Here is a 20,654-nt window from a genome sequence, read left to right as displayed (position 1 = left end):
GAGTGAGCAAGAGAAATACTTTACTTCCCCCCAAACCCCATGGTCCAGAGCCCAGAAACTCTCCAAGGCTTTGCCGTATTTTAGCCACGAAACCGGGAAGTTGGGGCGGTTCTGTCGCTGCAGGTCCGGGACGAGCAAGCCTTGTTCGCGTTTTTGCTGGCATCCCCGAACTGGACATCAGCCAACAGGAAATTCCTGGGAGAAATCTTTCCACTCCGAGTCTTTTTAAAACTTTTTATTTATTTATTTTAATTTTCCCTTTTTTTTTTTTTTTTTCCTCCAAGGACGAACACAAATGTGTTAAGAGGGAGAGGGGGAAGAAAGTAAAAAAGAAAAGGAAATGATCCACCTGGTATAAGAAAAACTTATCTGGCAGCAGCCCTGGCCAGGCCAGGGGAAGCGCGGGGCCCATTGTGTCCGCAGCGTCCATTCTTCCTCTGGAAGGATTTATGACCTCACACTCCCATGACATCACAATGCGTTGCCATGGCCCCTGCTTTATTATCGTAAACAAAGAGCTGTTCCTTGGGACACTGGCTGGCTGAGCAGGAGGGGGAGAAAGAAGCCTCTGTGTCATGTGTTTTCTTGGGAAGGCAGCTTGTTCGGAAGTCTGAAAAGCTGCAAAAATAGTTGTACGCACGGTTCCCTCTGGGTAGCCTCTGGACGAGGTTAGGCTGGGGACAGAGGAATGAAGTCAGCTTCCCGCTAGAGGACCCTCCGGCTCAGCGTGTTCTCACTGCCAAAGAGCAGCTTCCCTGCGCGGCCCTCACTGCTCCAAGAAAGGTTCTCAGAATACCCTGAGTGCCTACTACGTGCTAGGCGCTGACAGAGCTGGTTTATAGAAGGGTAAAGCACACAGGCGGGGGCCCTGCCTCTGGCAGAAACCGCCAGTAAATCAAAAGGAATGTGTAAAAATCATAATTTGGATTAAGGGTGCTCCAGGAAGCAAGCAGGAAATGAGGATGTGAAGAATGGGGGGGGGGGGGGTAGCGACTTAGATGAAAAATCTAGGAGGGCTGCCCTGAGGAGGTGATGTTTTTAGACAAGACCTGAAGGAAGAGAAGGAAGGGGTCAGCTGTGAAGAGTGAGAGCAGGTGACAGGAACTGAGCAAGGACAGATCATGCCAAGCTGTGACTGTTTTCAGTTCCCAACAGGGGTCACTTCCCACATATTTTATGGTGGTTTTTGTTTGTTTGTTTGTTTTTTGTTTTCCTGACTTCTGACTTTCTTTTTTCTGACAACTAACTTCATTAGGAGGGCTTGTAAAGAGGAGCCATTTTTGCTGAATCCGAGTTAGTAAGACCTCTGGATCCTGCCACCACAATGCCAGCAAACAGCCATTTCCAGTTTATAGGGAGCTTTGCACATCAGCCCGGCAACTTGGTGAAAACAAATTAGCCAGGAGCAGAAACACCTGTAGGACCCCAGCCTGCTCTCCCTGGCTGAGTCATTGTGCAAGAAGCAGGTGATGCTCTTAAGCCACCGAAAGGAGAGGAGAGAGGGAGAGAGGGCAGCCTGTGGGCACTGCCGGCTGGCCAGGAGACCAGATGGACAGGCGGGCAAGCCATCCCCGCCCCTCTCAGGAGATGGACCTTGAAGAAACTGGGATCTTGGAGATAGAACAGAATGAGGGGGCGCCTGGGTGGCTCAGTGGGTTAAAGCCTCTGCCTTTGGCTCAGGTCATGATCCCAGGGTTCTGGGATTGAGCCCCGCATCAGGCTCTCTGTTCAGCAGGGAGTCTGCTTCTGAACTCTCTCTGCCTTCCACTCTGCCTACTTTTGATCTCTCTCTCTGTCAAATAAATAAATAATATCTTAAAACAAAAAACAAAAAACTGGAAGAGAATGAGATCCTCCAAATCATCAGCCCAGCGATGGGGACATAGACACAGAGGTAACACAGGAGGTTAGGTGCAGAGTTCTGCCCCTCAGTTGCTATATGGGGGAGCTCACTTCGCATCTCTGAGCCCCCAGCCCCAGTGTAAAATGAGCAGAATGCACAGAAGCCCTGAGCACAGCTGCAAGACAGTCACTCTTCTCCACTCCTGCTTTCCCAAGGACACATTTATGAAACCCGTCCAGGCACTGTGCTTCCGACTTCCCATACATTTAGCTCATTTCATACCCGGGAAGCCCTAACTAGTAGTTGTGGCGGTCCCCATTTTGCAGATAAGGAGATTGAGGCCAAGAGAGGTGGAGTAACGGGCCCAAGGCCCCCGGGCCAGATCCCTACCCTGACCTGCCTGACTTCAAACAGAGCCCATGTTCTCAACCACTGAAGCTTGGCCTGTGGGGCGCACAGCTACGGCGGGGGTGGGGTGGGGACGGGTGAAATGTGGCATCGGGGACAGGGGAGGGCTGACACCATGGCTGCCCAAATGGTGCTGAGCCTCGGACACAGAGCTAGGAAGGTGTGAAGTCTGCAGAGCTGTGACAGCCAGCTTGCAGGTCAGCAAGAATGCTGGCATAGCAGAGACCCGCAGGACAGCAGGGAGGGGAGGACATGGCCCAGAGGAGAGGACCCTCTATATGCTGAGCGATGCTGCCGGATGTGGGAACCTGACTGCATGTAGGATATGCACCTTAGGCTTCTCCAGAGCAGGGTAAGCAAGGCTCAGTTCACGCACTACTTACTCAGCTGGGTCCAGCTGCTAACAGGAAGATCATCAGTGTGGGACATCAGAGGAGAAGGGGTAGACCGTTGGACTGTGCATCAGGCACCCTGGATTTTAAAGAAGCGTTTAACAGAAGTGTAGCCCCTGGGCTAAGCACTTTACAGACCTTGCTTTTTTTTTTTTTATAATTTTTTTTTTAATTTATTTATTTGACAGAGAGAAATCACAAGTAGACAGAGAGGCAGCCAGAGAGAGAGAGAGAGGGAAGCAGGCTCCCTGCTGAGCAGAGAGCCCGATGTGGGACTTGATCCCAGGACCCTGAGATCATGACCTGAACCGAAGGCAGCGGCTTAATCCACTGAGCCACCCAGGCGCCCCCAGACCTTGCTTTTTTTAATGCTCCCATTTTGTATCCCATTTTGTAGATGTAGGAACTAAGACCCAGAAAGATTCCAGTCCTGGCTATGTGCCCCTATGTAGAGATATAACGTCTCTGGGCTTTATTTTCCTTTTACTGGAAATAAGAGGATCGATCTTAATCAAGGGTTGGTAAGCTCTTCCTGTAAAGGTGAGGTAGGAAATATTTTAGGCTTTGTGGGTCACATCATCTTTGTTGCAACTGTTCAACTCTCCCACTGTAGTATAAAAGCAGGCATAGACAATATGTAAATGACCAATGAGCGTGACTGCGTTCCAATAAAACTTTATTGACAAAATATGTAAGTGACAAATGAGCATGACTGTGCTCCAGTAAAACTTTATTTACAAAAACAGGTTGTGGCTCTTCACATGCACTAGGATGACTATAATTGAAAAGTCATATAATAACAAGTGTTGGGGAGGATGTGAAGAAACCAGAATCTTCCCACACAGCTAACAGGAATGCCATTCCAAATAGCACTTTGGAAAACAGTCTAGTAGCTCTTTAAATGATTAAACAGAGTCACCATGCAACTCAGCAATCCCACTCCTACGTATATACCCAAGAGAAGTGAAAACACATCCCCGCAAAAACTTGTACACAGGGGCGCCTGGGTGGCTCAGTCGGTTAAGCATCTGACTTCGGCTCAGGTCATGATCTTGGGGTCCTAGGATGGAGCCCCGTATGGAGCTTCTCCCTCAGCAGGAAGTCTGCTTGTCTCTCTCCATCTCCTTCTGCCCCCACCCCCCACTCATGCTTTTTCTCTCAAACAAAAATCTTTAAAAAAAATAAATAAATAAAAGCTTGTACACAAATGGTCATAGCAGCATTATTCATACTAGTCAAAAAGTGGAAATGGCCCAAATTTCCATCAGCTGTTAAGCGAATAAACAAGATGTGGTTTCCCCACACAACGAAGCATTATTCAGCCACGGGAAGGATAGCAGCCCTGACACATGCCACCGTGGGGATGGACCTTGAATACAGTGAAAGAAGCCAGACACAGAAGATCACAGATTGTGTGATTTCCTTTATTTGCTGTGTCTAGACCAGAGAAATCTGTAGAGACAGAAAGTAGGGCTGGAATGAGGAGAACCAGGGCTGAGTTACGGGGGTGTTGAGAGCTGAAGGGTATGGGGTTTTGAACTGATGAAAATATTCTAAAGGAGACTGTGGTGATGGTTGCGCGCATCTGTGACTATACTGAAAACCACTGAAATGTACACTTTAATGAATGAGTCCCATGGCATGTGGATCATATATTGATAAAGCTGTTTTTTAAAAATCTGTTTACTGATGGGCACCTTGGTGGCTCGGTTGGTTAGGTGCACGACTCTTGATTTTTGGCTCAGGTCATGATCTTGGGGTTGTGAGATTGAGCCCTGCTGGGTGTGGAGCCTACTTGGGATTCTCTCTCCCCTTCTCCCTTTGCCCATCCCTGCCTTCTAAAAATTTTTTTTTTACTGATTTAAAGAAAAAGGCATGAGGGAAATTTTGGGAGTGGATAAGTGTTTTAACAACTGGTTTTGGTGCCAATTATATGACTATATAGGTTCACAAATTTTAACCTAAAATGGGTGAATAAATTTATGTAACATATTTCAGTAAAGTTCTTAAAAGAGAGGGAAAAATATGGGATGGGGATTGGATTGAGCCCACAAGTCATGGTCTGCTCATCTAATGGTGATCATATCAGGACTGTTTAGATTCCAAGTAGGCAGTAATCCAACTTAAGCTGGTTTAGGCAAAATGAGGAATTTGTTGATGTACACAACTGAAAAGTCTAGAGGATATATGGGCTTTAGGCACTGTTGGATCTAGGCGTGCAGATATTCCTGGAGCTCCATATTGTTCCCATTCTCAATGTCCATTACATGGCTGCCAGCAGCTCCTGTCACATTTTCCCAGGTTTAAATCCATCGGAAAAGATTAAGTAGCCATTTCCAAAAAGCACTGCTTTTCAGTGGTTCTGATGGGGCTAAATGACCCCCTCTAATCCAGTCCTTGTGGTCAGAGGATTGCAGTGTTCTGGTTGGCCAGTCCAGAGTCACATGGCACCCCTGGACCTGAAGGATGCATTTAGTATCACCCAGAGACTGTACAAGGGATGCGGGGGGAGAGGTTTCCTGGAGAACTGGGGTGCAAACAAGGGAGCCCCACAATAGAATTCAGGAAGCATTTCTTACACCAAAAACATTTTGGCTTAAGCAGTTCCAAACACCCAAGGAGTTAAGTAAACATTGTCAGTCATGTTCCGCCAATGACAAATTGAAGCCCCCGTGAGTGAAGGCAGCCTGCGGGTCCTTGGCAAAGCAGACCCCGCCCCCCGGCCCTGTTTCACCTTTGCTCTCAGCATGAAGTTTAACTACCTGCACGTCAAGACAGAGGGGTCGTTTATTCAGCAGACGGTTGTTACAGTCTGCCATGCACCCCAGGCCTGTAAAATTCTCCTAGATCAGGAAATTGGAAGGCCTGGAAATGAAGGGAGCAGACGTAAAGACCGGAGCAGAGTGCAGGCTGGCTCTCCAGCTCTGGGAGCGGTGCCCCACTGCTGAGATGAGCCAGCCTCTGGGGCAGCAGCAGAGTCTTGAAAAGTCTTCTTTGACGCCTGCCGCGTTGCTGTCTTCACTTCCCCAGAAAGGGAAGGAGGGTCAGATCGAGAGGAAATCAGAAAGCTGGGGTCCTGGGTCCTAACCCCAGCTCTGCTGCTGACATGCTGAACAACGGCGGGCAGTTTGTTTCCTCTAAGCCCGCATCACCTAATTGCCGCTCCAGCCTGCCTGGCTTTTCTGATCCTTGCATGGGAACTGCTTGATCCTGCCTCTGGGCATTTGCACATACTGTTCTCTCTGTCTGAAACACTCCTCCTGTCCCCGAACCTTCCCAAGACTAGTGCTCCTGGATCATTGGGGATCAGCTCGGGGGGACCCTCCTGACCACTCATGTCCTCTTGAGCCCCCTAGGTTTCTCTCCCTCATACATCTGGTTTTGCTTTCTTAGCAAAGAGGCCCGGCTCCAAAATGCTCAATGAGTGTTTGTTATCAGACAGACACAATTACAGGACGAGAGGGACAAAGGTGCTTGTCCCAGACATGAAGGTTCAGTGCCGAAAGCTGGGGCCCGAGCTTAGGGTAGTGTCCAGTGTCCTGATTTTCTTTCTTCTTCTGGTTTCTTGTAATGATTGATTGGCTCTGAAGTCAAGCATGTGCACATGTGTCTCCTCCCTCTTCTGTACCTTCCCACAATGCTCTGTCGGTCCTGCCCCGCCCCCAGCCGGGGTGGGCATAGGGTCTGCACACTTCCCTTCAGCCAAGACCCCACCATCCTTCCCCAAGTCCTGCCAGGTCCTCCCTCCGAGCCTCTGCAAACCGGACTTCCTCCCTCCCCTCCCATGTCCTCTCGTCCTCATCTGGACCACATCCCTGCCGAGGGTCTGTGCCTCTCCTCACCCAAGCGCCTTTCCTGCATTTCCCGTGGGCACCTTGCCCAGCTCCCCGTGTTCAGGCTGATCTTTTGGCCTCGACGCCCTTCCCCGTTTCTCAGACTGGCTCCTACCAACTCTGCCGTCAGAGTCAGCTCTGCATCCGTCCTTTCTAGAAGATCCCATGCACCTTCCCAGGATGGGGTGAGAGGTCCCTCTCGCTCTCCCCAAGACCTCTCCATCTGCAATAGCCCTGCCTGCACTGGAGGGAATTACCTGCCACCCTGTCTTTCCCCGACTAGGTATGAGCACCTTGAGATCCGAAGCGACATCATTTTTCTTTGCCTTCACTGGACCTAGGCCGGCCTGGCATACAGCAGGTGCTCATTAAATGCTTTATGGAATGAATGCATGAATGCCGTGCAAGTCTGCATGGGAGTGCTATGGGCAGGGGCCGTGTCCTGTGTCACCAAGGCCTGAAAGGGTCTGGCCCGTGGTGAGCTCTCAGTAGATGTTCAGGGAATGAATGAACGCATGCCTGAACAGACGGATGAATGAATGATTCCTTCGAGGCCTAGGTAGAGTTGCCTCCTCCAGGAAGGCGGGCCAGCTATGCCAGTTTGCCCAGGATGTGGGACTTCCCGTGGTTAATCCGGGCAAGTCCCGGGCAAACCAGGACATGTCGGTCACGCTACCCTACCTCCTGCCTTCCTGACGCCTGTCAGACCTCACCCTGGTCAGGCTGCCCTAACCCCAGTCGCTTGCTGTTATCCTGTATTTTGTGGCTTCCTAATAATTTCACATATGTGTGTCCTGCCTTCCTGCTAGAGGGCAGTCACTGTCGTCCATTCATGGCTCATCGTGACCATTCAGGGCTCGTGACAGAGACGGACTTAGAAAATCATCATCATCATTTACGAAGGCCTTATCCAAGCTCTTCACCTGTTTTCTTCCTTAACTCTCCCAACAGCCCCACGAGATAGGCATTTTCTTTCTCATTTTCTAGATGGGGGGCTCTCAAAGCCCAGAGGGGAAGGCTGCACTGACCCAAGCCTGGGTCACAGGCATGCCTAAGGAGTCACAGGATTTGAACCCCAGACATCACAGCCTCCAGAGGCAGCCCTTATCCGGCAGCCCAGGCCTGGTTCTGTGGGGTCTAGCGCTTTCCCAAGCCCTGCCCCCCCGTTAGCCCCTGACCACACAGCCAGATGAAAGCCCTCCCAGAGCCCCGTCCTCCTCCTGGTTGAGGAGTTCTAGAGAGAAGAGAAGAAATAGGACTCCCAAGGGTGGAGAGAACAAGCCGCTCTCCGGCTCTGGAGATCTGACAGGACCAGGTTGGAGGGCTTGGAGCCCTCTCTTATTTCTAACCGTCCTGCCTTCATCCCATAGACCCAAGAGCAGGCAGAACGGGTCTGGAGGCCAGGAGATTGTAGTAGCCTCCGCGGGCTCCATAACAAATGACCACAACTGGATTGTTTAAAACTATAGAAATTGTTTTCTCCTGGTTCTGGAGGCCAGACGTCCAAAATCAAGGTGTTGGCCTGGTGGGTTCCTTCCTGAGGCTTTAGGGGAAAGTCGGTCTTCTTTAGCGGAAAGCCTCTCTCTTAGCTTCTGGTGGCTCCAGGCCATCCTTGGGGTTCCTGGGCTTGTTGCTACGTCACTCCCATTCCTGCCTCTGTAGGCACATGGCCTTCCTCTTTCCTTCTCCACATCTTCCTTAATTCTCAGACTCCCGTCGCTGGACTGAGCGTCCGCTCTAAATCCAGAATAATTTCATCTCAATAGCGTTCACTAGTTACGTCTGCCGAGACTCCCTTCCCCATAGAGTGACATTCTGAGGTTCTGGACGGACATGAGTTTGGAGGCACCTATTCCATCCTCCCCATTAGCTGGGGCCCTCCTAGCGGCTGCCGAAACCCCTCCCTGCCTTCCCCTGCCTTCCCGCCGCCGTGAGAGGCACCTGTGGCGGGGCCTCCACACGCCTCCCTCCCGCCAGGCCCCAGGGACCCTCCCGCTCTGCCCGCCCTGCCCTTCCTGCCCTCCTGGGGCTCTGTGCAGACCCCTGCCTGCCTGCGGGAGATGCACAGGGAAAGCCGAGTTGCAGGATCCCAGCGTGAGAAGAAGGAAAAGTGCTGACTTACAACTTGAAGCCCTGACAGATGTAGCACTTTTTAACGCCGCAGCCGCGGGCCTGTGGGCACTTGTCAGATCCCAGCATGTTTGTTAATGTGCATTTTCATCAAAGGGATGAGCCCGAGCGGCTCCCATGCTTTGCCCCTCTTGGCGTCCACTTCCTCTGCTGGGTGGGTCCTGCCTGTGTCCATCGCCCCACCGGTGCCTTTCAGCCCCTGCCTTTCTGGATTACTGTCCTGCCCTCCCCTTTCTCTCCCTCAGGGTCCGAGTCCTCATCCCTAGGCTCTCCCCGGGGGCCCCCCACCATGGCCTTCTTGTGTCTTCTTTCCCATCGGACCCCGCTCCTCTCTGTCCTTCTAGTCAGTTGCCAGTGGAAGGGACAAGGCTGGGACAGAGCAGGGAGAGCCAGAGCCCCGCTCCCTGTCCTGCCCGGGGCTCTGTTCTTTCTGTTTCTGTATCTCTTTCCCCTTCCCTCCCCTCCTCCTACCCTGCACTTTCTCTCACTTCTGCTTTGCAGGCAAGTTCAACCAAGTGTTCCTGCCTGTACCAGACACCCAGTTCAGCACTGGGGACACCGACACCAGCCAGGCGAGGTCCCCTTACTGCCTCAGGCTCTCCTTGTGTCCTCTCTCTCTCCTTCTTCTTCCTCTACCCCCCCCCCACCAGCCCCCCCCCCCGGATCGCCCCCCCCCCCCTCCCCCACCAAGTCCATTCCAGTCCGCCAGCCCAGCTCAGAGCCTGTTCAGAGAACTTCTCCGTTGGCTCCAGATGGTGGGTCCTCCCACATCAGGCTTGCCCGGCAGCCTGCAGGGCTGCGGCCTTTCAGAACGGCTCCCACTCTGGGCCAGGGACCTTTTGGATCAGCTGTCTGATCCCACGCAGCAGCCGTTCCTGGCCCGCAACCTGGCCGGCCGGGCCCCCAGCAGCGGGGAAGCCAGCGGGGACCTTGCTCATTCAGGAGGCCGGACCCAGGGCTGGGGCTGTGCCTGGCAGCAAGAGGACAGTGGGGTGGTCCCGGGCAGGGGTGGAGGGCTGGTGGGGGGGGGGGGGAGGGAGGGAGCACCGAAGGCGGCTGAGGCCCAGGTGCTGGAGACCATGGTGGAAACAGAAGTGGGGAGTGGAGGCGGCCCTGGGCCGGGACTTTGCAGGACGAGCCCTGCCAGAGCCGAATCGGGCCGGTCAAGAGGAAGGCGGCTCCAGGTTCAAACTCTGGCTCTGTTCGCTGTGGTTGAGCCCAGCCCTCCCACATCCTCAATATCTATTCTACCCAAAGGACGACTCCAGGCAACCCTCCCTGCCCCCCATCCTCCGGGCCCAAGATTGGTTCCTGGTGACTGCATGATCCAGCGACAGCGGAGGGGACACGGGAAAGGCCGCCGGCCTCTGGGAAACCGCTCTTCCCAGCTAAGGGCATGGTGCATGGTCCATGCCCTTCCTCGGATTTCTTATCGTATGAAAAGACTTTTCTTACTGTTTAAAGCCATTTGAGCCTGTCTAAGTTGTGTTGTCTGTAACGTGGAGCCCCAGGCATCCTCAAGAGCAGGGAGCGGGGGACTGAATTTCCCCGAGGGCCATCAGAGGTCCTTATCCTAGGCCCTGGGATTGCCGTGAGCTGTCATGAAATGATGCATTTAGCACCGTGCCTGGCAGACAGGAAGCACTCCCCAAACATTTTAATTATTACTTACATATCAATATGTTATAGTCAATGCATTATTTACAGTCTGCTTATGTGACAGTCATTAGGGCCCTTGGCCAGATATTTCTGGTTCTCTCCCCTTTGGAGCCTAATATGATGATAGAGTTTGGTCCTTTTGTGGGGAAAGCCGTGTGACAACTCGCACAGGCTGACCCCGTTTCTACCACGTCCCCGTGTGGCCCCTCATTTTGTCCGCACCGCCCTCTTTCAGCTCTCCCAGGCCACCGGTGTTCCGCAGGGCTGGTGGAACGCTGCCCCCTCGGTGACACTCAGTTCCTGGGCTCTGAGGATCTCAGACCCACATGCCACCAGGGGCAGCTCATGACACCCAGAGCTCCCCCGGGCCCTTTAGGACTGGTGCAGCCTGGAGCCAGTCTTCCAAGGCGATGCATCCTTTCGGGGCGGGGTGCACGGTGCTTCTCCTGCCCCCTCACTTACATCGGGCTTTCCTGCAAATCCAGGAGACAGGGCTCTATGTTGGAGCCCCAGTGGCAGACAGAGGCTTACCTTGGCTCCTGTGAAAAACCAGGGATTATTTTACTAAAAAAGGAAAGAAAGAAAATAAGTACTAGGAAGGATGCTGAGGAATCAGAACCCTGGTGCAATCCTGCAGGGAACAGCATTTAAGGACGCAACTCTGTGGAACACAGCAAAGCACTCGGTAGAGAATTGCCCTCTAACCCAGCAGTCCCGCTTCTGGGTGTCGACCCAAGACAACTGAAAACATGTCCACACGAAAACTTGTAGACGGATATTCATAGCATTGTCACAAAAGCCAAAAAGCGGAAAAGACCCCAATGTCCATCCGCGGATAAATGGATAAGCAAAAGATGGCATATAAGCCATAGAATATTATTTCGCGGTAAAAAAGGAATAAGGCACCTCTGCATGCTACCACAGGAGTGAGCCGCAGGTACATGAGGATAGGGAAAGAAGCCAGTCCTGAGCGGTCAAATATGCTATGATTCCATTTATATGTGATGTCCAGAATAGGTAACTCTCTGGAGACCGAAGGCCGCTTAGTGGTTGCCAGGAGCCGATGGGGTGGAGGAAAGATGGGGGGGGGGGGGGGGGGGGGACACATGAGTAACAGGTCCGGGGCTTCCTTTAGGAAGGAAATACATCCTGGAACTAGATAGAGGTGGTAGTTGCACAAGATTGTTGCACAAAATCCCACCGAATTGTTCAGTGTAACACAGTTAATTTTATGTTATGTGAATTTCATCTCCGTTTTTAGAATAGTAGTAAGGAGAAATGTTTGTGGAGGAGGGGCGGGCAGGCTGGGGAGGGGGTGATGTCCAACTCCAGGGGGTGATGCCAAACCCACGTCCTGCCCAGTCCCCAAGCCCTTTCTAATCCTGCCAGTCCAGCAGGCGGTCTGGGGCATATCCTATGTTCTCCCCCATCTCCGCGCCCCCCCCCCCCCCCCCCGCCCACAACCTGCTCCCTGTATAAAGGGGAAATAAAATTTCTTCTAATCATTGTCCCTGCTGCACTTGAACCTTTGGACTGAATCAGGTCTGCCCTTAGGGAGGGTCTTGTTTACCCTTGTGCCCTGGCCACCAGCTTGCACTTTGGATTCTGCACTAACTCCAGGCTGGAGAAAACCCTGCCCAGCTCCAGCTCCAACGGCTTAATTACCCAGTACGCCGGGTCTCCCTGCCACTAGGCACAAAATCAGCAGGATAATTAGCTGTTTACTAGGGTCTTTCGGGCCTGCCTGGGATTCCTGGAACCCCGTTGTAGCAAGCTGCAGTGTCTCCCGGCTATGGCTCACTCTGCCCACCATCTGGAAAGACCTGGTTTTGGTGGCCACTGGCCAGAGTTCCCAGAAGGTTCCTTCTCCTGCAGTCCTTGGGCCTCCCTGGGCTGGAAGCTGTTCTTGGGGTGTTGAAGGGAAGTGGGGGCAGGGACAAGAGCTGTGGCTCCGGCCACCTCTGTCCCTCCTGGCCAGAATGTGAGCACCTGCTACCTGTCCATCATGGACCAGGGGGGATGTAGAGGGAACGTAGCTGAGATCTTAGATCTCAGGGAGCTCACAGTCTAGGTAGAGAAGAAGGAAGAAAGAGAAGTAAAGTAAAAATCCCCTTTAAGATTCTGAGCAAGACGGGCCGTGTAATTTTGGGGGCTCAATGCAAAATGAAGATGTGGGACCCCTTCGTAAAATGATCTAGCATTTCAAGAGCGTGACAGCAGAGCATGAACAAGCATGACCCTTCTCGGCGCCAGGCCTTGTGTAACTGCCCAGGCGGGACAGCCACACAGTAGCAGGAACCATGAACTAGGCACTCACTATATGCCTTTGGCCGCAGGCTGCAGGGGTTAGGAAGACAGATTCCTGGACCGGATTTCAGCTCTGCTTCTTATTCTTCCTGTGATCTTGGGCAAATGGTGCAGTCTCTCTGCCTCAGTTTTCTCATCTGTAAAATGCAGGTGATACTATCAGAGAGAGCAGACTTGTGCCTGGTGTGTGGCTGCTCCCTCTTCAGCATTCCCTGCCAGTATGCCCTTGCATGGAATCTACGAGATGGATGTGATTACCATACCCATTTCTGGGGTGGGGTGGGGGGTCAAGGCGTAGGTGGGGGTCAGTTAACCTCCGTCGCTTGGAGGCGAGGCTCAGATTTGAACCCTGATGATCTAGCACGTGGGCTTCGGTCATGAGGGTGCCATCCGAGAAGGAGAAGAGCACAGAGGGGAAGGCACCGTGCCCACTCTCGAGGAACAAGGGAGGCGGAGCTCACCCTCTGCTGAGCATGGCTGGGAGTCAGGGTTTGGTAGATGTGTGTGGGGTCGACGCCTTGGTTTTGTGGACGGATCTGCTTTGTGCCAGGCGTTTTCATAGCACTTTATATCTCAGGTGTGTTGGATCATTTCCGCTGTAGATAGAGGGCCTTCAACTTGGCTCCAGGGCAAGTATGACCCAGCCAGGAAGTGGTGAGTCAGACACTGCCCTCCTGGGTCTCTAAGATCCCAAGCTCCTGGCTTCTTCTGGCCCAGCCCACTTCACTCTGGAAGCTCTGCCCAGAAATAGGTATGGTCAGTTGGCATCCCTGAGCCTGGCAGCCTTGGGGGACCCCGATCAGGGGGACGCTGCCTGGGCTGCTCCTGTGGACACAAACACCCTCTCCTCTCTCACCCCTGACCCCTGGCCCAGGCAGATACAATGCAGTGAAACTGCCCCCGGGGTGTGCTCTCGACAACGCTTGTTACTCGAAGGGGGGCTCCTCTAGCCCGTCCACTCCATCATCCTGTGCTTTGTGCCGCTGAATGGGAATCCCCCAAATTCAGGTGAGCCGGGAAGACGGACTTGTAACTGAGCCTGGGCCAAGTGCTCCAGACATCTCCAAGGAAAGACTTTTTCCCTGCGGTATCCTTGGAGTTTATGGATTGTTGTGAAAAATCCAAAACCCGGCCTCGCCCGCAGAGAAGCTGGGATGTGAACCGGGGCGGGGAGGATGAGTTCACTGGTAGTTGTGGATCCCTGCCAGGTGCCACGCGGCCTGTGGGACACACATGCCACCAGAGGGAGGCGAGAAAGGGGCAAGAGTCAGCTCTTGGCGTCAGGGATTTCCAGGGAGAGGCCCGTCCCGGAAGTGGATGGTTCAACCAGGCACCTACCTACCACGGTGTGCTTCTTCCTTTAAAAAAAAAAAAAATCCTTTTTAATATGATTTCAGACTTCCAGAGAACTTGCTGCAAACACATCACAAAGAATTCCCTTATACTCTTTCCCCAGACTCCCCAAATGTGAACACTTCGCCACCTGTGGTTTATCCTCGTCTCTTTTCTCTCCGTAGCTACAGGCATAGAGAAGAGAACGTGTGCATGTTCTTTTTCCAGAGCTATTCCCCAGGAAGGTGCAAACATAACATGTCTTTATTTCTAAATACTCCGTTTATTTCCTAAAAACAAATGACAGCCTCATACAATATAGTATCGTACAATATAATTATCAAAACCAGGGAATTAACACTGATACAATTTCTTTTTTAAAAAAGATTTATTTATTTTGAGAAAGAGTAAGAGAGTGCATGGGGAGGGGAGCAGAGGGAGAGGGAGACTCTCAAGCAGCTCCCCCTGCTGAGCCGGGGGCCTGATTTCGGGCTTAAGATCAAGACCTGAGCGGAAATCAAGAGTCAGACACTCAAGCGACTGAGGCGCCCCCTGATGCAGTCTTATCATCTGATCTACAGTCTTTATTCAGACTCACTATTTGTCCCTACTATGTCCTTTACAAACAAAAGGAAACTCTGTGTCACACGTGGCTTTCAGCTGTCAGGTCTCTTCAACTTCTTTTCATCTGGAACATTTCCTTGGTCTGTCTTTGTCTTTCATGATGCTGACATTTTTTTTTTTTTTAGATTTTTTTTTAATTTATTCATTTGACAGGCAGAGATCACAAATAGGCAGAGAGGCAGGCAGAGAGAGAGAGGAAGGAAAGCAGGCTCCCTGCTGAGCAGAGAGCCTGACGCGGGGCTTGATCCCAGAACCCTGGGATCATGACCTGAGCAGAAGGCAGAGGCTTTAACCCACTGAGCCACTCAGGCGGGGCGACGCTAACGTTTTTTAAGAGAACAGGTCCCTTATTTTACAGATACCCCTCGGTTTGGGTTTGTTCGGTGTTTCTTCCCAATCAGGTTAGGTACTTTCAGCCGGGTCATGGAAGGTATGTTTCATTCTTCCCAATGTCTCCTGATCAGATCGATGATACACACGGCCAATTTGGCCCATTCTGGCGATGCCGACTTGGATCACTGCCTCAAGGGACCCTGCAATATTTTAAAATTAAAAAGCAGACACATTAAAAACAGAAACACTTGAATTCTAGTATCCCCTGTCCTACTCCCAGATCAAAAGCCACAGATAGCCCCTCACCAGATTTTAGGCTTGCACAGAGTTAGCGTCTGGGTTATCTATCGCTGCGTAACAAACAATACCAAAATACAGGGGCTTGAAAGAGCAATGATCTTATTGCTCCTGCTTCTGGGGGTCGGGAACCCCAGCTGGGCAGTTCCTTCTTTTCACATGGTGTCGGTTGGGTCCACACACATGGCTGCATTCTGCCGAGAGCTTGGCCGGGGGCGTCAGGATCCAAGGTGTCCCCATTCACAGGTCTGGTAGATGGTGTTGGCTGCCGGCAGGGGGGCTTGATTACACTCTGGGTGGCCTCTCCAGCAGGATGGCTTGGGCCTCTTTATATGGTGGCTGGGTGTCAAGAAAGTGGGAAAATGGAAGCTGCAAGACCTCTGGTGGCTGCGGCCTAGAAGTTGACCAGACTCCATTTTGCTTTATTGGAAGCAAGGCAGGGGGTCAGCCCAGATTCAAGCCGAAGATGGGAGCAGGGGCAGCATGCACTGCAAAAAAGCAAGTGAGGGGGCGCCTGGGTGGCTCAGTGGGTTTAAAGCCTCTGCCTTCAGCTCAGGTCATGATCTCAGGGTCCTAGGATCGAGCCCCACATCGGGCTCTCTGCTCAGCAGGGAGCCTGCTTCCTCCTCTCTCTCTGCCTGCCTCTCTGCCTATTTGTGATCTCTGTCTGTCAAATGAATAAAATCTTAAAAAAAAAAAAAAAAAAAAAAAGCAAGTGAGGTAGGAATAACTTCCTCAGCCATCTTGGGAAGCAGTCTACCCCCGCTGGGGATAGCACACACCACGGTTACCTGCTTACTCACCCGGAATGTACAAGAGACCTAGAAATGAGGGACGGGACCCTAAGCCTTTGCCACGCCTTTCCCAGAGGAATAGCAGTCCCGGTACTTGGAATGTTTCTTACTCTCCTTTTCAATTCACTGCCAATTCCCCAAAGCCTTTCCTAGGCGTCTACTATATGGCATATTTATTGAGCACCTACTGTGTAGGCAGGGCTCAGTGCTGAGGGTAGGGAGACGAAAGTGAGTTGGTCCTTGCCCGCTGGGAGCTTCCTGCCTACAGATAAAACTGACCTCTAAACAAACCTTTGCAGGTCATTGCCAAAAAATAGGTGCGCTGAGAGTGGAATGCAGGAGCGGGAGCTGGGGTGGGGGTGGGGGTGCTAGGGAAAGGACACAGAAGGGGCAGTGCTGGGGTTGGCTCCTAAAGGAGCAGGTAGGCAAGCCAGGCAGCGCGGACAGGATAGGGTAGGCGGCAGGTGCGTCAGGAACCATCCTCAGCTGGGAATGGCTGTACACAAGGTGTCCTGTGGCCCAGAGGAAATGCATAAAGATCATTCCAAGGGTGTAGTCATGGACTAGAACTCTACAGTCTACCGATGTGGGTGCTTCTCACCTCCTTCTCTTCTTCCCCCAAGAGAGATCTTTAGTCATGTAGACTCTGTAGAACGCCATAGAACCCAGACAAGCAGTGAGGCGTGTGGAAATGCAATTTGAAAACTAGACTGAAAATTTTTTTTAAAGATTTTATTTATTTATTTGACGGACAGAGATCACAAGTAGGCAGAGAGGCAGAGAGGAGGAGGCAGGCTCCCTGCGGAGCAGAGAGCCCAGTGAGGGGGCTCGGTCCCAGAACCCTGGGATCATGATCTGAGCCGAAGGCAGAGGCTTTAACCCACTGAGCCACCCGGATGCCCCTAGACTGAAATTTTTTGTATGCAAGAATTGAATCTTTGTATGCATGTAAGTCTATGAAGGAGTTACATATTTTATACGGGTTACATATTTTTATACACATGCACAAACAGTCCTGAGGGAGGTCGCAGTTGTAAAAAGCAATGTATTCCTGCATAATTAAATCCTCAGATAACCCAAGCAAACCCTTGCAAGGGGGGTGGTGAGCCTGTCTCTTTATCCATTACAATGTCGCTAACATGTGGCGGATAGCACACCACCATTTCAGTTTCACTCAGGCCACTTGGTTTTGAAATGATGCAATTACGGATGTCTTTTTTTAAAACGGGAGAGATTTGCATTATTCCACATTTTGCACCTAACAGGAGGCTCTATTTCATACATAGTTTTATACGGCAGCACTTCCAATGCGCAGTTCTCTCTCATTTCATATTCTCGTTAGACCCAATTAGACCCAAACGCACGAGAGAAGCCCCTCGTTGGAACCGTGGGCTGATCTTCAGTTCCGGTCGAACAACACGGCAACGGAGAACTTGGGTTTTGGAGTCCTTGCCGCTTTCTAGCTTTCTGCCCCTGAGCCATGCGTTTTTATAAAAGCTCCCTCTGAGCCCCAGTCTGCTCATCCGAAAACAGTGGTTGCTAACAGCCACCTCCAGTTAGACGGAACAGGTAGGAAGCTTCTTAGCACAGGGCCTAACTCATTGTCAGTGCTCAGTAACAGGTGGTCCCTGTGCTATCACCTTGGCCTCTGTGTCCCTACTTAGCTGCTTGCATTTGGTTTTCCTGCCAGACTGTGAGTCCCTCGAGGGCAGGGCCTGCATTCCCAGGGTGCTCATAGTCCCTGCCCAGCACACAGAGCAGACCCCGTCAGGGCGGGTGGTCCACTGGACCCCACGCCACACCCCGCACTGAGACATTCTGTATTCCCTTGGGGCTCTTAGCCACCTTCCTTCTGAGTTCAGTCCCGGGAGCTTCCTAGCTGTCTCTGGGCAGGGGTGGGGGGTGGGGGGTGTAAAGCCTGACCTCCTCCCTTCCAGCACGAGGTGCGCAGCCCCCCCACCATGTGTGCCCCACCCTACTGCTCCTGGGTAAATGGAATCTGCTGACAAAAGTCATTTATCGGTTAACCTGAGGCACCCGGGACTCAAAGAGGGCGGATTTGCATTTTAAAAGACCTCGGAGGAGCCAGGGTAATGCTAAACACAGAGAAAGTGCTCTCGGATGCTCATGATAACGAGGGCATTGTGGAGACCGGGCCTAAACTTTCCAGGGACTTCCAGAAATGAGAAGAAGCACCTACTCACTCAACCAACAGAGGACTGGTGCTGTCTTCCCAATTGTTGGTTTCTGACTCTTTCATGAAGGCTGACAAAGACCAGACCTACTATATTTCTGACTCTATCTTGCCAAATCCCCCAACCCCCAGTGGGAGACATGACTGTGATCTCCGTTTTGTGGGCCAGTAAAGTCCTGCTCAGAGAGGTTAAGTGACTGGTGAGATAACACACAGCCTACAACCCACAGAGCTGGGATCCAGACAGCTCTGTGCCATAACAAGGGCAGTGTTCCTTCCCGCATCTCTCCCTGGGGCAGAGGCTGGGAGACCAACTCAGAGGAATGGAATGTCTGACATCCCTGGATCTCTCCGACTCCCTCAGCAGCCCCTGGGAGATCTTGACTCAGTCCCCTCAGCCTCACTGCCCCGGCCTGCCTGCTCCACATCCGCCAGATGTCTCAGCAGGCACTGAATATACCTCCTCGCTGAACGTCTCCTCCTCCGTGCTTTGGTACACACTGTGCCTGAGTCGGATATTCCCTTTCCCCCACCCCCTTTGCCTTGAAAATTCCTTCATCTCCTTAATGATCTAGCTCAATGCCTCCCTGACCCTGTGAATATAACTCATGTCCTTATTTTCTCACCCATAAAGTAAGGCTGACACATACCATTGTACAGGCTGCGCACTGCACAACACCAGAGGCACCATTTGCATAGACCACCCTGGCACTCTCTAGATGTTTCTTTACTGGAATTGTATCTGTTTATAGCAGCAAGCCTGAGGGTAGGGATGAAGTCAACGATCAGCTCCATACCCACTGCCTAGCCCACGGTCTAAAGCTCAATAAATGTTGAATGAATGAATGAGCCCTATAAGACATGACTATAACATACAGAGAGCACAAACACCCCTGATCTGGCCCTTCCGAACAGGTGTCTCCCCCCCTCCCCCCGCTGTAGTCACCCCACTACTTATTCCCACAAGGCCACGGCTGTTCAGAGTGCTGTTGGAAGGCCTCTCTGGGGATTTCCTTCAGAGCCAGGTTCCAAGCCACCCAAGTAACCCCTGCTCATTATTTTGCAATCACGAGTCTTTTATCACCCAAAGTGATCCCAGCCAGCTCCATCTTCTACCTTGTTCATCAGACCTGGCTCCATTTAACTTTGGGCTCTGTCCAGAAATCCAGTCCCCTCTCTAAGAACGACAGCCTGCCACCACGGCGGACAGTCAGAGCAAACTGCCAAGGCTCCAGAGGCTAATCAGGGCCTGGCTCCCGCACCATGCCGTGCCCCGGCAGCCTGGCTGGCCTCCCAGGGGCCTCCTTTGAGAATCACACTTACTTTGTTATAGACATTTGGGTGTGCTGATTTTCACAGGTTCAAGTCTGTGAAATTCGGGCTTGTCAGGAACTCACCGAGCATGAGTTTCCTGAGCCTTCACTAGGTGCACATTTTTATAAATATCATCTCACTTCATCCTCACAAGCATGCCGTGGGATGAAACTAACTCTCCCCATTCTACAGATGAGAAAATTGAGGTTCAGAGAAGTGATGATGCTGGCCAGCTGCTTTATTGGCTCAGTGGGGTGCTGTCACCAGGGATTAGAATTCAGACCACATTAGCTAGCCCTTGGCTCTAAAACAGGGAAAATTCATCTCAAAAACTTGAACTCTGTTGTTGTCAGACACCACAATTCTTCAGCTCTGTCTAATTTATCCAAGAGTGTGGGTCACAGAGCATTTTAATCTGCTAATTCCCGCCCTGACTCAGTCATCCATGTTCGATACATTTCTAAGACACCGAGGATGGGAAAACTCAAGCCAACTTACTGAGCACTCACTCGCTTTGTGCCGGGCTCCTCCATGTTTCTAGATCAGGGGTCGGCAATCTATGGCCCTTGGGACAAATCTGGACAGACACCTGTGTTTGTAAATAAAGTTTGATTGGAAGACAGCCACCCCCCTTTGTTGACAAAACACCTACAGCTGCTTCTGTTCTGGACAGCAGAGGCGAGTAGCTGTGACCCTGTGACCTCGAAGCAAAAAATATTTTACCCTCTTACCTTTTACCAAAAACACTGGAGACCCCAGTTCTAGAAGACATGGGATGTTTTTCTGAACCTCCCAGCCTCCGAAACCTCTTATCATTGAAGAATCGCCCATCGAGTGAGGCAAAGCACCACCCTGGCACTCTAGATGTTTCTTTACTGGAATTCTATCTGTTTATAGCTGCAAGCCTGAGGGTAGGGATGAAGTCACCATCAGCTCCATACCCAGTGCCTAGCCCACAGCCTAAAGCTCAATAAATGTTGAATAAATGAATGAGCCCTATAAGACATGACTATAACATACAGAGAGCACAAACACCCCAGATCTGGCCCTTCCAAACAGCCCCCATCCCCCGCTGTAGTTGCCCCGCTTCTTATTCCCACAAGAATAAACCTGTTCTAGAAGCTGAACATAGAGATACTCACTATAGTGGGTTGAATGGTGGCACCCAAAGGGGGTGCCCATGTCCTAAACCCC

The sequence above is a fragment of the Mustela nigripes genome, chromosome 8 (assembly GCF_022355385.1).
Source record: "Mustela nigripes isolate SB6536 chromosome 8, MUSNIG.SB6536, whole genome shotgun sequence".
Classification (NCBI taxonomy): domain Eukaryota; kingdom Metazoa; phylum Chordata; class Mammalia; order Carnivora; family Mustelidae; genus Mustela; species Mustela nigripes.
The sequence above is the reverse complement of the archived record's forward strand: the minus strand, read 5'-3'. Positions refer to the sequence as shown.